At 46.1% G+C, this 11674-nt stretch overlaps 1 pseudogene; it reads left to right on the forward strand.

Annotated features, from left to right (window-relative positions):
- The first annotated feature begins 476 nt into the window (after window positions 1-476).
- Window positions 477-6891, forward strand: LOC136516876 (uncharacterized; annotated as a pseudogene).
- Window positions 6892-11674: the final 4783 nt, after the last annotated feature.

The raw sequence follows: 11674 nt of genomic DNA on the forward strand, positions 1-11674 counted from the left end.
CTGTGTTGCTGATGCCGACCAGGAGTTAGAGACAGCCCATTGCTGATGCTGAACGCGTTCCAGCAGCAGTCGGGGCGGCCACGACGACGTCCACTATACCCAGCGGCGAACCGCGCCGTCCCACAGCGGCCGGTCACCACGGTGGCCATCTCCGGCCGCAGCTCGAGCCTGAAGGAACGCTCGCACACGCCGCTCCACGACACGCACAGCTAAAGCCTCGCCGTCCATGGGCACGGTGCCGAGGTGCTCCCCCTCCTACGAGTTGGCTCGGGCGCTCGGCGCAGACTGCGCTCTGTCGCTCGTGCAGGAGGACGGCGCATCACGCACCCGCGCACGAACGTTCCTCTCCTCCCGCACTGTCTTCGTGGGTGAGAAGCCAAATCCTAGGGTGAAACAGGTGTATCCGTTTGATCATGCTTGGACGGTGGATATGGCAGGGAAAGTGACGGCGTGACTACCTGCGTCCCCGCGACTGCCTCCGCGCCGTCCGGCCGCTGCCCTCCCCCACGGGCCACGGCCCCAACGCGACTCCCTCCGCGCCGCTCGGAGCGCCGTCCGTCCGCGCCGCTCGGAGCACCGTCCACCCTAAGCGACGCCTGGCCGCCGCCCTAAGCGCCGCCCGGTCGCCTCCCTCCGCGCCGCCCGGAGCGCCGTCCAACTGCCGCAGTCCGCCGCGACGGCCCCCATCCAAGCACATGCGGAGAAACGCCCTCCAGGCCCAAGGTGAGGCACACGTCATTTCTGGGATCTAGGAGGAATTGAATACAGGTTTCTTCTCAATATTTCTATGCCGCCATATGCAAGTTATAACCAGTAAATAGATGTAGGATGAGGAAACATGCTATTAGATGAAAGTTTCCCTTATTTGTTCTTGCTAATAATGTACGAACAATCATGGTTTGAAGTTTGGGACACTACAACAGAGGATTTGTACCCGTCAAATTGGGTTCATGGGATTTCCTCTTTGGCCAGCCCGCATTATTTTCTCTGCCTTCAAAATACTACTCTATTTAGTGAGACTGCAGACATTAGATCCTTCAGTTTCATGATTAAATGTTCGTCCATTTTAGTCAGCCTCCATGCAATTGTGCATGTGTAGTGGCCAGGCTGACTCATATGAGTTTCGGATTTTAGTATGCCAATGTGATGTGATGGCTCTAAAATCTGGGTATTGTATAGAGCTCAAAATAACCTATAAAACATAGAAACGTAGTGATGGCGGCAATTGTTCATTCAACAACTAATTTTAGGCTGAGACTCAGGAAGCACAGACATCTGGTTCTATAGCATATTTTTTTTCTGCATTTTTGCAATTGGTACTGATGAGAAATCAACTTAACAGAGTCGAGATGGGAATATCATAGGCCGCGAGGATATCATAGTACTGATAGGAAAGCACAGGAGTACTGATAAGAAAGCACAGGAGTGGTGCCTGGAGGAGAGGAAGGTGGTCCGAGACGCTGTAGAGGAGAGTGGAGGTGGACTGCCGCCGTACACCATTGAGGAGATTGGTGTCTGAGAGCACCATCAATCCATGATCAAAGCCCTTGCTTGCTTCATCCTTTTTGAGGTAAGACATTACTCGAGCTTTTTTTTTTGACAACTCTACTCTCGAGCTTTGCTTGCTTCATCCTGTGTACAACATTTTAAGTTTGCCTTTGTTTGTGCATTGTTATGGTTGGCAAAAAAATTCATGCATTGCTATGGTTCCCGTAATAATTGGTTCACATGTACCAAGCAAAACTACAGTTGGCACCAGCAGATTGTTTGCATCCATTTGCACAAGTTGCTGTCTCAAAAAATCGCTCATGCACTGTGTACTGTTGCAACAATTTATGAGTTTCCATAATCCGGACTTTGTCTTCATGCTAATCACTTAGCGCGAAATAATTACAATTTTGAGAAAATAGTGCCAGTATACAGACCTTCTGTAAGTACAGAGAAAAAATATAAAGAGAAGAATGTTCATGTGCAAAGTTAGAACCATCGCGTTGAGTAGCTTCCAGAACCAAACCACATTCATCAATGCCTATTAGAAGAGTCCTAAGGTGAAGGTGGACTTCACCTCTGATATCCTTTGTGGAGGATGGCTCACGATATTAACACATTTAACTGTGCTGGATTTAGATAGATAGCTAAAATTTGTTTGGGCTTTAGAGGTGGCATCCTATTTTTATTCTTTATATAGACAATTTATAAGGTACAAATGTTGCAAACAGTAATACATACTTTGGGAGAAAGCTGTCTACAATACTGAAAAGAGCCTCCATGCAACTGAAATTTATTTTGGCTTACATGCAACTGAAAAAGTCTACATTTATTTCGGCCCCTACGGTGAGTCGTACTCCTCGTGCACCTTCGCTTTGTCGCATGGGTTATAGGCTCGGGTGGTGGCTACTGGAGTGAGAGGGGGTCTTGAGCGAGGAGAGCGTGTTCGGTCTTCGGTGGGGTGGCATGAGGCCGTCGATCGAGCTTTTGGGGGAATTGGCAGCGAGTGAGGGCCACATCTGGAGCGTGGAGTGGCCTGGTTGATGGAGCTTATTGCGATACGGTGACAGGGCTGATGAATGTTTGGGTAGTTTGAGGCGTTTGGAAAACTCGCGTGCTGTTTGAAGTCACATTTTTATTGTATATAGAGGTACATCATTTATCTTCTTGCATCTTGCATGAATAGAGATAAGTAACTATGTATCACTATATAGGCTAGCTGCGGTACAGCCTCCGCAAGGGTTGTTCCTTTTTCTGGGAATTTGTTAACCTGAATGATTGATGACAAAAAAACAGCATGTTCTTGTAAATTTCTACCTACAGAGTTGCATTTGGGGTCAAGTGATCCCTTGCTTTTGTGAAATCAAAGACAAAATGATTTGTGAAACTAAAGAATATGAGAATAGAAGCCTCTCTGAATATATTAGTGTAATCTATTTGTTCCAGCCAATGCCTTTGCTACCGAACAATATTGACATGCTTGCATTTCATTTGCTTGAATTTCCCTGGCATCCTAATCAGTAGAGAATAGCTGTAAATGATTGAATATTAAATAGAGCAGCCTAGGACTGGATATGGGTGGTTGGTGTTTTGAGGATATCCCATTAGTCATCAGCACTATAGTTATTCTTGTTTTCTCCATACTGGATTTCATTTGAAGAGTATATACATTTACTTCAGCACAACAGCCATTTGAGTTGTCCTCCTACCGACCATTTGGCAGACACATCCTTTGTACCATTACCATCTCCAAATTTCAGCTGGCCAATCAGATGGGAGGTTTGCAGCCTCTGCCATCATGTAGCCAGCTGCACCTCCAAACCTCTGAAACTCCATAACTCCTCACAGTAAGAGAGCTGGTCAGTTAGCATGGTATCTGAGTTGAGAAACATACATTAGTCAAAAGGACACCCCAAAGCTTGCTGGAAGTTTTTCAGTGCGTGTTTCCTAGAAACATAGTCATGTAGATTTACTGAAAGGTGCAGTGATTTTTTAAAATTTTTTTTTTTGCGCTTTGTGCAGTGCAGGTGCGTCCTGATGCATATTTTGTTGCATTAATTTTTTTTTGTCTTCCCTTGCAACGTACGAGCGAACACTATTTGTCTATCTATTGATTTTGACCCACAATATTTTTCACTCTTATTGTGTTAGAAAATTTTGAGACTCCCGTGGCAATGCACGGGCATCTGCTAGTCTAATTACAGGCTTATATATGTATTATGCCTACTGACCTCGTTTTTTGTTTCGGCAAAAAAAAATTACTGGGTGAACATGGGTACACCAATGTCGCCATGGAAGGGGCGGCTGCTCTCTCACCACGTGACCCCTCAAAGTTTGCCCAAGAGGAGGCTCCCTTCCCAGATCAAGAACCAGGAGGAGAAAGAGGAGCTCCAAACATTGAAGAAGCCTCAAAGTTTGCCCAAGAGGAAGCTCCCTTCCCAGACCAAGAACCCGGAGGAGAAAGAGGAGCTCCAAACATTGAAGAAGCAGGCTGCCCCCCAAGAAGAAGACGGCGAGAGGCTGCCACGCTGGAGCTGCTGCACAGCAGCCGAGGGCTCCCTCACGCCAGCTGTCGCGGCTCGCTGGAAGAGAACCTGAGCATCCAATTGTGATAGACGATGATGTGAATGGGGTAGGAGTTGCTCTTGCTTGACTTATGTTTTTTCTACTAGTACCATCCATTTCATTCCTGAATGTTATCATGTTTGTTAGTTAGAAGCTTGATTCGGTTCATACTTGATTCATAGATTATGAGAAATAGCATTGTAATTTGAACTTCCTCTTGTAGGAATGTAAAGCCAGGGCTGATCAATCAGCAATTACGCCTCTCCGCAGATCCCCACGATTCCATCTGGAAGATAAGAGTTTGGGCAAGTTGCTGTTGCCACCAAATTGCCGGGTGACCTCTCCTAACAGAAAGACTAAAAATGCTCATAGGAAAGACAAAAATCAAGAGAGCCTGAAAAGGAATAGGGGAAGTGCTGCATTACCTCCTAGGAAAGATATTTCAGACGTGTCTAACAAAAAGAGTGACAAACATGGGTTAAAGCCCAGTCATTGTAAAGTGGAGACAGGAAAGAGGAAGAGAGGAACACAAAGGAGGCTTCCATTGAAGGAGATTTATTGCCAGGAACCCAAACCATTGCCTGCGTATTGCCAAGAAATTGCACCTCGCAATGAACCCAAAAAATCCACCCACAGAACGATTGAAAAGGCCCCCTCTATTGTGGTGAAGCTTAAAGTTGATGATGAGAGATTGACAAACATTGATGAAAACATCAACAAGCCAAATGGGACTGAGAAGAAATGGGAAATTTTTCGGTTTCTGATGATTGGACAAAAGAGCAGGACATGGCATTGCGCAAAGCTTACTTCAGTTCCCGACCATCCCCACATTTCTGGAAGACAGTTTCAAAAATGGTACCTAGTCTTTACATCATTTGCTTTAGTGTCTTTTTCATTTCTTGTAAGTTGCAAGAGCTGACCGAACAAACATTGTTATACACTAGTTTGACTTGCTTACATGAAAAAAGGACAAGAATGCTGAAGTATTGTGGCCAAAAATGTTTTTGCATTTTTCAGAAATGAATCTCAGTGCACATGGTCTGTTCACATGTTATTTCGTATTGTGTTTCAGCAATCCGTTTTTACTATCAAGGTTTTAGAAATATATCTATGATGTGGGTGTCATATGAAGATTCATAGCTGAAAGTTAATAAAGTCATTAATTGTTGACTGGACTTGTTTGTTACTAACCTTGGGGATTTGAGAAGATAATCTATCCCTTAGGGATGATTGCAATATATAGGCGTCCTCGTAGGCATATGGACCTTGATAAACTTAACATTGTTAATGTTCTTTGGAACTAAGTTTTGTGCTGATCAATTTGGTTCCTTTTCTTCTGGTATATACAAAGATTGAGATTCTAATGCACCATTTTAGTAGAAACAATATCTCATACATCATTAAGTTTCAATAACAGTTCATTCTTTTTTTTCCATAGTGTACAGATTTGCTAATTCTGTTAACAAAAGGATATGATTAGACAGATTCAAATAATAAAACATCTTAGAAACAAGATGAATAGCTGGGGGTCTCAATTCATCAAATTTACCATTAACTTTTAAAAAATTAATTGCACAAATGTAAAAACTTGGGGACTAATGGGCTTGATTGCACAATCAAAATAGCTTGAGGTTTCATAGTGCCAGTTTGCTTTTCTTTTTCATACTTCACTGGAATATTTCAGTGGTAGGTCCTATTTCTTATCCGGAATATTTCTTCTTTTATGTGTGGATATCTTCCTTTGTCATTTATTAGCTCAGTGATTTTTGACGCAACTCTTTTCAGGTGCCAGGGAGATCTGCTGAAGACTGCTTCAACAGAATTTATACTGACCTCTCAACACCGACTCCAATTGCCCCACGTTCCAGAACAAGTAAACCAACATTTTCTCCTATAGGAAATTTCACATTGTCTGATCCAAAACTTCCAAATATCTTGGAACCTACAGTCAGAAGGCGAAAGACCGCTAAACAGAAAAGTCTAGTAGCACAGAAGACAGTGAAGCATTTGTTGCAGAAGCATTGCCGCATTGACCAAGCTCAAGAGGCTGACCACTTCTCAATTTTTGAAAGCTCACCAAGTGTCTTACAATTGAAGATTCTCCTGGGACTCCTGACAGTTGTATGAATTCAGCTTCTCTAGGCAAGCGCAGTGGAAGTTCTTCAGCACGAAAGAAACCATTTTCTAGGTTAAGAACTAAACTATCTGAACTGAGCCCAGCAGTTCTAAAGCCTATAAAGAATGTTATCTTACATGAGAAGTACATTGATCAATTGGCACGTAGAGAAGGCACAAAAAGGCCTCGCAGAAGGACTCCAGCAGGCTCTAAAGCTGCTGATTCTGGGAAGTTTCTTTCTGAGCAGCAAGCTGGTAGTGTGAAGGCTGCTAAAAATGCTCTCATCTCAGAAGCAACCGACTTAATAAGCAGTTTTAAGACGCTGCAAGCCAATTCCCATGCGCATGTTGTGGAGAATAGTGAAGACGAGATTGAATGTGATGCCAGTGATTGTAGCCATGATGATAAAGAATAAGGAGGTGCTTACAGTCTTGATTCCTAGCAACCTTAGCAATCATTTCCTTTATGTCAACTGACGTTAGTCATCACTTATCAGTGCCTGATGCTGCAATAAGGCTAGGCAGTTGTCAGGGTGGTGTATTCTGCCTAATATGATGTATCTAGTAACTGAAAAGTCTATATTTCGATGTCATCTATTTTTTCTTAATGCAAGTATTTGGTACAAGAAAACATTATAGACATTATGTAAACAGCTGTGGCTGCCCTGGTTATTGGGTCCAGGGATCGTCCTATGTAATTTTGAAACATTAATTTCCTAAAATATTAATAACAAATTTTATTGATTATTACATAGTAATAAGTTTGTTGCTTGACAGAGCATTCATCAACTGGCTAAACATTTGAACATTTGACCTTACATTTCCTCTTCTTTTTTTTTTTTTGCTATGTTCCATATAATAAGCAGCTCATATCAGCTTGTGTAATTATCATGTTCTGCTGTATGATTTTGGTTGATTTGTCATGAATGTTAGTATAGAAGGCTCTGTTATCATCCACCCTGGTCTTCTGTTGCTATTGCACGCATTGTTTTGCAAATGAACAGCTTTGAGTTTACATGGGTGCCATCCTTTTTTTTTTTTTGCGTTCTGATTTTCATCTAATATTCCTATTTTTGTTATGGATTTTGAGTTGCCTTTATGATTCCTCCAATGTAGGTGTATGACCAACATCTCAATATGATACTTGGAGATGTTGAAGAGGTAGTGACTACTGTAGAAATTGATGATGAGACTTACGAGGAGATCGTTTGCGTAAGTATCTTTCTCTGCTACATGTTTCATCAGTTTCTTCAGGGATTAAGCTTGATTTCCAAGTTTGCACATTATAGCTTTTATAGAGCGTGTAGCTAAGTTCAGCTAGCCAGTTTGGGCTATGCACCACATATTTGAAAGGGAACTTGTTAGATTGCCTCATCCGTTATTGCTGCACATGAAGCAGGCTTGCCATTGAAGCAGAGCTGTTTCTGCTCTATCAGCAGTGAGCAGTTTCTGCTTGATGGAGTGATGCTGCGTAACATAATAAGATCACTGTTACTGTACTGTTTGAATGTTTTAGTTATTAGCTGTCTCAACAGGTAAAACTCCAAGGTTTGACATTATAGATTGTCCCAATGCTATCAAACATCCCTAGCCCAAACAAAGAACAATAGCAGTCACCACTTTTCTCCCACCTGTCTCTTCCATCACAGAGCTATGCCATTGTCTGTTGCAAGCTAGACCTACTGTGAGTTGTGTAGTGGCAGCTTGATGAGGTTGCTTGCCACTTGGTAGGTGCTTTAAATTCTTGTGTGCCATACTGCCTCAACTATTTATTCTGCAACTGGTTGGTTGCTCTGCTGCATTGTGGGCATGTTTGATTCTCATCCTGGAGGTATAGTTGGCCATGCAGCCCGAGGCACGACGGCACGGCACGAAGCCCGCTTTTTTAGCCCGACACGAGCCCGGCCCGGCCCGGTGACATGCGGGCCCGGGGTGGCCCGGCCCGAGGGAGCAGGCCGTGCCTGGGCCGTTGCTCAGGCCCGTGGGCTGGCACGGCATGGCCCGGCCTTCAACAGATGGCCCGGCAACGGCCCGGCCGGCCACCCCCTCCCTCCCCCTCCAGCCCTCCTCACTCCACTTCCCCTCCCCGCGGCGCGCGGCCCAACTGGCCGACCCACGGTCCCCCGAACCCTAAGTCCCCAAACCCCTCCTCTCCGACTCTCCCCCACGCCGCACCCGCACCGCACCCCTCCAGCCCTCCTCAGTCCTCTCCCCCACCGCCCCACGCCGTCGCGCACTCGCGCACCCGCACCCGCACCCCTTCTCTCCCCCACGCGGCCATGCCGTCGCGCACCCGCACCCCTCCTCTCCCACATGTCGTTGAGCACCCGCACCCCTCCTCGCGCACAAGCTCGAGCTCCGCCCCGCCGGCCGCCGACGCCTCGAGCTCCTGCTTCCCCGCGGCTCACCGAATCCCCTCCATCCCCTTCTCTTCTCGTGGGATCCAACGTCGAGCGCCGCCATCGCCTCCCGCAGTCCCGCCTCAGCCGCCGCGGGAACGAGCGCGCTGGCCCCAAGCTCCGCCCCGACGCCAGATCCGGCCACGAGCTCCGCCCCGACGCCACCTCCACTCCAACCCACCTCCGCCGACGGTGGCCACCTCCTCCTCACCGCCACGCGCTGCTGCTCCTCCACATGCCTCCTCTGCGCGGATCTGGCCTCGTTCTCCGCGGATCCGGCCTCCTCATCGCTCATCCTCCGCGGATCCGGCCGCCTCATCGCTCATCCTCCGCGGATGGAGAGGTCGCGTCGTCCTCGTCGACGGCAGCCTGGCGCCCTGGCCTCCCCCTCTCTCTCTCTCTGTCGGTGTAGTGGGCCTTGGGCCAGCCCGGCACGCTGGATTAGCCGTGCTTCTCGGGCCGGCTCGGCACGAAAAATGGCCCAGCAGGCCGTGCCTGGGCCGTCGGCCAGGCATGAAGCCCATGGCGGCACGGCCCGCGGGGCACGGCGTGCCTTGTCGGCCCGACCCCCATCGGGCCGTGCCGGCCCGTTGCCGGGCCGTGCCAGGCCGGGCCGTGCCAGGCCGGGCCGGCCCGTTGGACATCTATACCTGGAGGGCCAGGCACCGACGCCAGGCGTTCGATTTTGAACGCCTGTGGTCGGATGCACCTGCCTAGGTGCAGGTCCCCAGGCGAGGGCGCAAAGCAAACAAGCCCTGTATCCTTATCGTTCTTCACTAGAACAAGCATTAGGTTGCTCCGTGCATTGCTTGGTCTAATTACATCCTGACACATGCATGATATCTGTATGCAAGATTTTTTCTTCTTAATATTAATGATATATATATATATATATATATATATATATATATATATATATATATATATATATATATATATATATATATATATATAGCTCTCATGCCTGCTCGAGACTGCATGCAAGAGTATCTTCTTGTAGTGTTCTGCGTGCTTACGTACCCACTAGACATTTGTATTACTGCTAGCTTATTCATACACTACAACATCACCTTTTTTCTCCTCATAATTACATAACTGAGTATCACTGATGGGCATACTATAGTATCTTACTGTGACACAGTGCAATGTTGATATGGTAGCATAAGTTATTGTAGCATCACCAATTATAGAATCACTGATCATTTGAGATGCTCAAGCAAAACTTGTTCATATGATTACATTGGTACTGAAAACAATATTTAATGAATTAAAATTGGTGACAAATTGTGTTTCGCCTGCCAACAACATTTGCGGACTGTGCGCACATTATTTCCTGACCCTGTTTTCCTTTTTGTGCACATGATGTGTATACAGCATACAAATGAAAGCATTTATTTTTGTAAAAAGAAGTTTTCAGTGTTTTTTTGGCTAAAATATCATCATGTTTTATCTGCTAAGTTTGCTTTTTCTCATTTTTGGTTATCTTAACTTCTGCACATGATCAATGCTTTTTTGGTTGATTTTATATGCCAATACAAAAAGTTAGTTACTTTGTCACTGAAGGTATGTTGTATATTGATGAATTAACTGTCTTGTATTGGCTATTCCAGACAAGTAAACGCACTATCCCCTTCCTTTTTGACCGAGGAGATGGAGAGTTTCTCCGCCCTTGCGGACTGTGTGAAAGTTCCGGTGGAGCATTCGGCAATTCTACCAGCACTAGTTTTTCCTGGGATAAGCAAGCGGTAGGTTTCTGAGATGTTGCACAGGTTTAGACAAGGGCGTTGTACATTTATACTTTAACAATGACTGTATTTGAATGAACCTCCCGTTTCAAAAAAAAAAAAGAGCCTCAGTAAAGTGATGATAATGATATCTATTGATCAGTCGTTCCTGTAAGTTGTGGTATCGAGTTGTTGACTGGTGGGCGCTGAGGCTTCTCACAAGGGGAATTCTGTGATTCTGCCAATCGTTCTGATAATGTTGTTAGAGTGAAAATGAGCCAGGCTAGCCAGACTTGTGGGAATTGCCTCCGGCCCGTACAACTGCACCGGAGTTGACACTGATTCGCGCGAGTATTCCGGTCCATGCCATTGTCACCCTGTAGGTACTGGACAACCAGTTCCAAAGTTGAAGTCGGTGGACAGGAGGACAGGCATTGACACCAAACCCGGCACTGACGAACATGTGCATCAGACTTCGTTCCACCATCTTTTCCTTTCATTATTATGCTTATTATTATTGTTAACAAATATGTGCGAATCATGACACGGATATGTGCATCACGATCTCTCTAGCTCTTGAAAGAACGTGCATCACGATATCAAAAGGTTTCGAACAGCGTAGTAGATGCCACTATGCCAGTCTTTAGTTCTTTTCGAAGGACCGAACTTAAATCGTACTGCTGATAAGTGATATTTTGAGAGCATCAGGATTGGAGGACATGCTGCTCGTTCAGAACGGCGTTCCGCTTTGACTGAACCTTACCTGTGGCTGTGGGTCCCGTCACCCCGTGGGTTTTGAGTATGACGAGGCGAAAGCCCGAGCAGATGGGTGACCGAGAGCCTTCAGCCTGTTCGTTTGTTCGTAAACGATCGTAAATTTTCAGCCGGGAATAGTGTTTTTCTCTCACACTAAATCAGCCAGCAGTAAATAATCCACGATACGATACGGCCTCCCGAACAGGCTGCTTTTCGGTTCGGATGCGCCCCCGCACGGTGCGCCGCCTTTCGGGGTGACCCGATGGATAGCTGGGAAGCAACTCGCGACTCGGAGCTGAATGCGCGAAGCCACGAAGTTTCCAACGCCAGCGCGGCACCGCATCGGCACCGAGACCCACGTGCCGGCTGCGCCTCACGGCCTCAGCCGCGTCGACCAGCAGCGTTCGGTCGGCTGGCTCGGTGTGCTAATTAGTTTGTGTGAAAGAAAAATATTATTTTGACTAAAAATTTACGATCATTTATAATAAGCCATAGCCAAACGAACAGGCTGCACATGTATCTTGCTGGTTCACGAAGAAGTACCGCTGACTAATTTGTGTGAAAAAAAAATATTATTTCGACTAAAAATTTACGATCATTTATGACAAGCCACAGCCAAACCGCACC

This window comes from Miscanthus floridulus, chromosome 17 (genome assembly GCF_019320115.1).
Source record: "Miscanthus floridulus cultivar M001 chromosome 17, ASM1932011v1, whole genome shotgun sequence".
In the NCBI taxonomy this organism is placed as follows: domain Eukaryota; kingdom Viridiplantae; phylum Streptophyta; class Magnoliopsida; order Poales; family Poaceae; genus Miscanthus; species Miscanthus floridulus.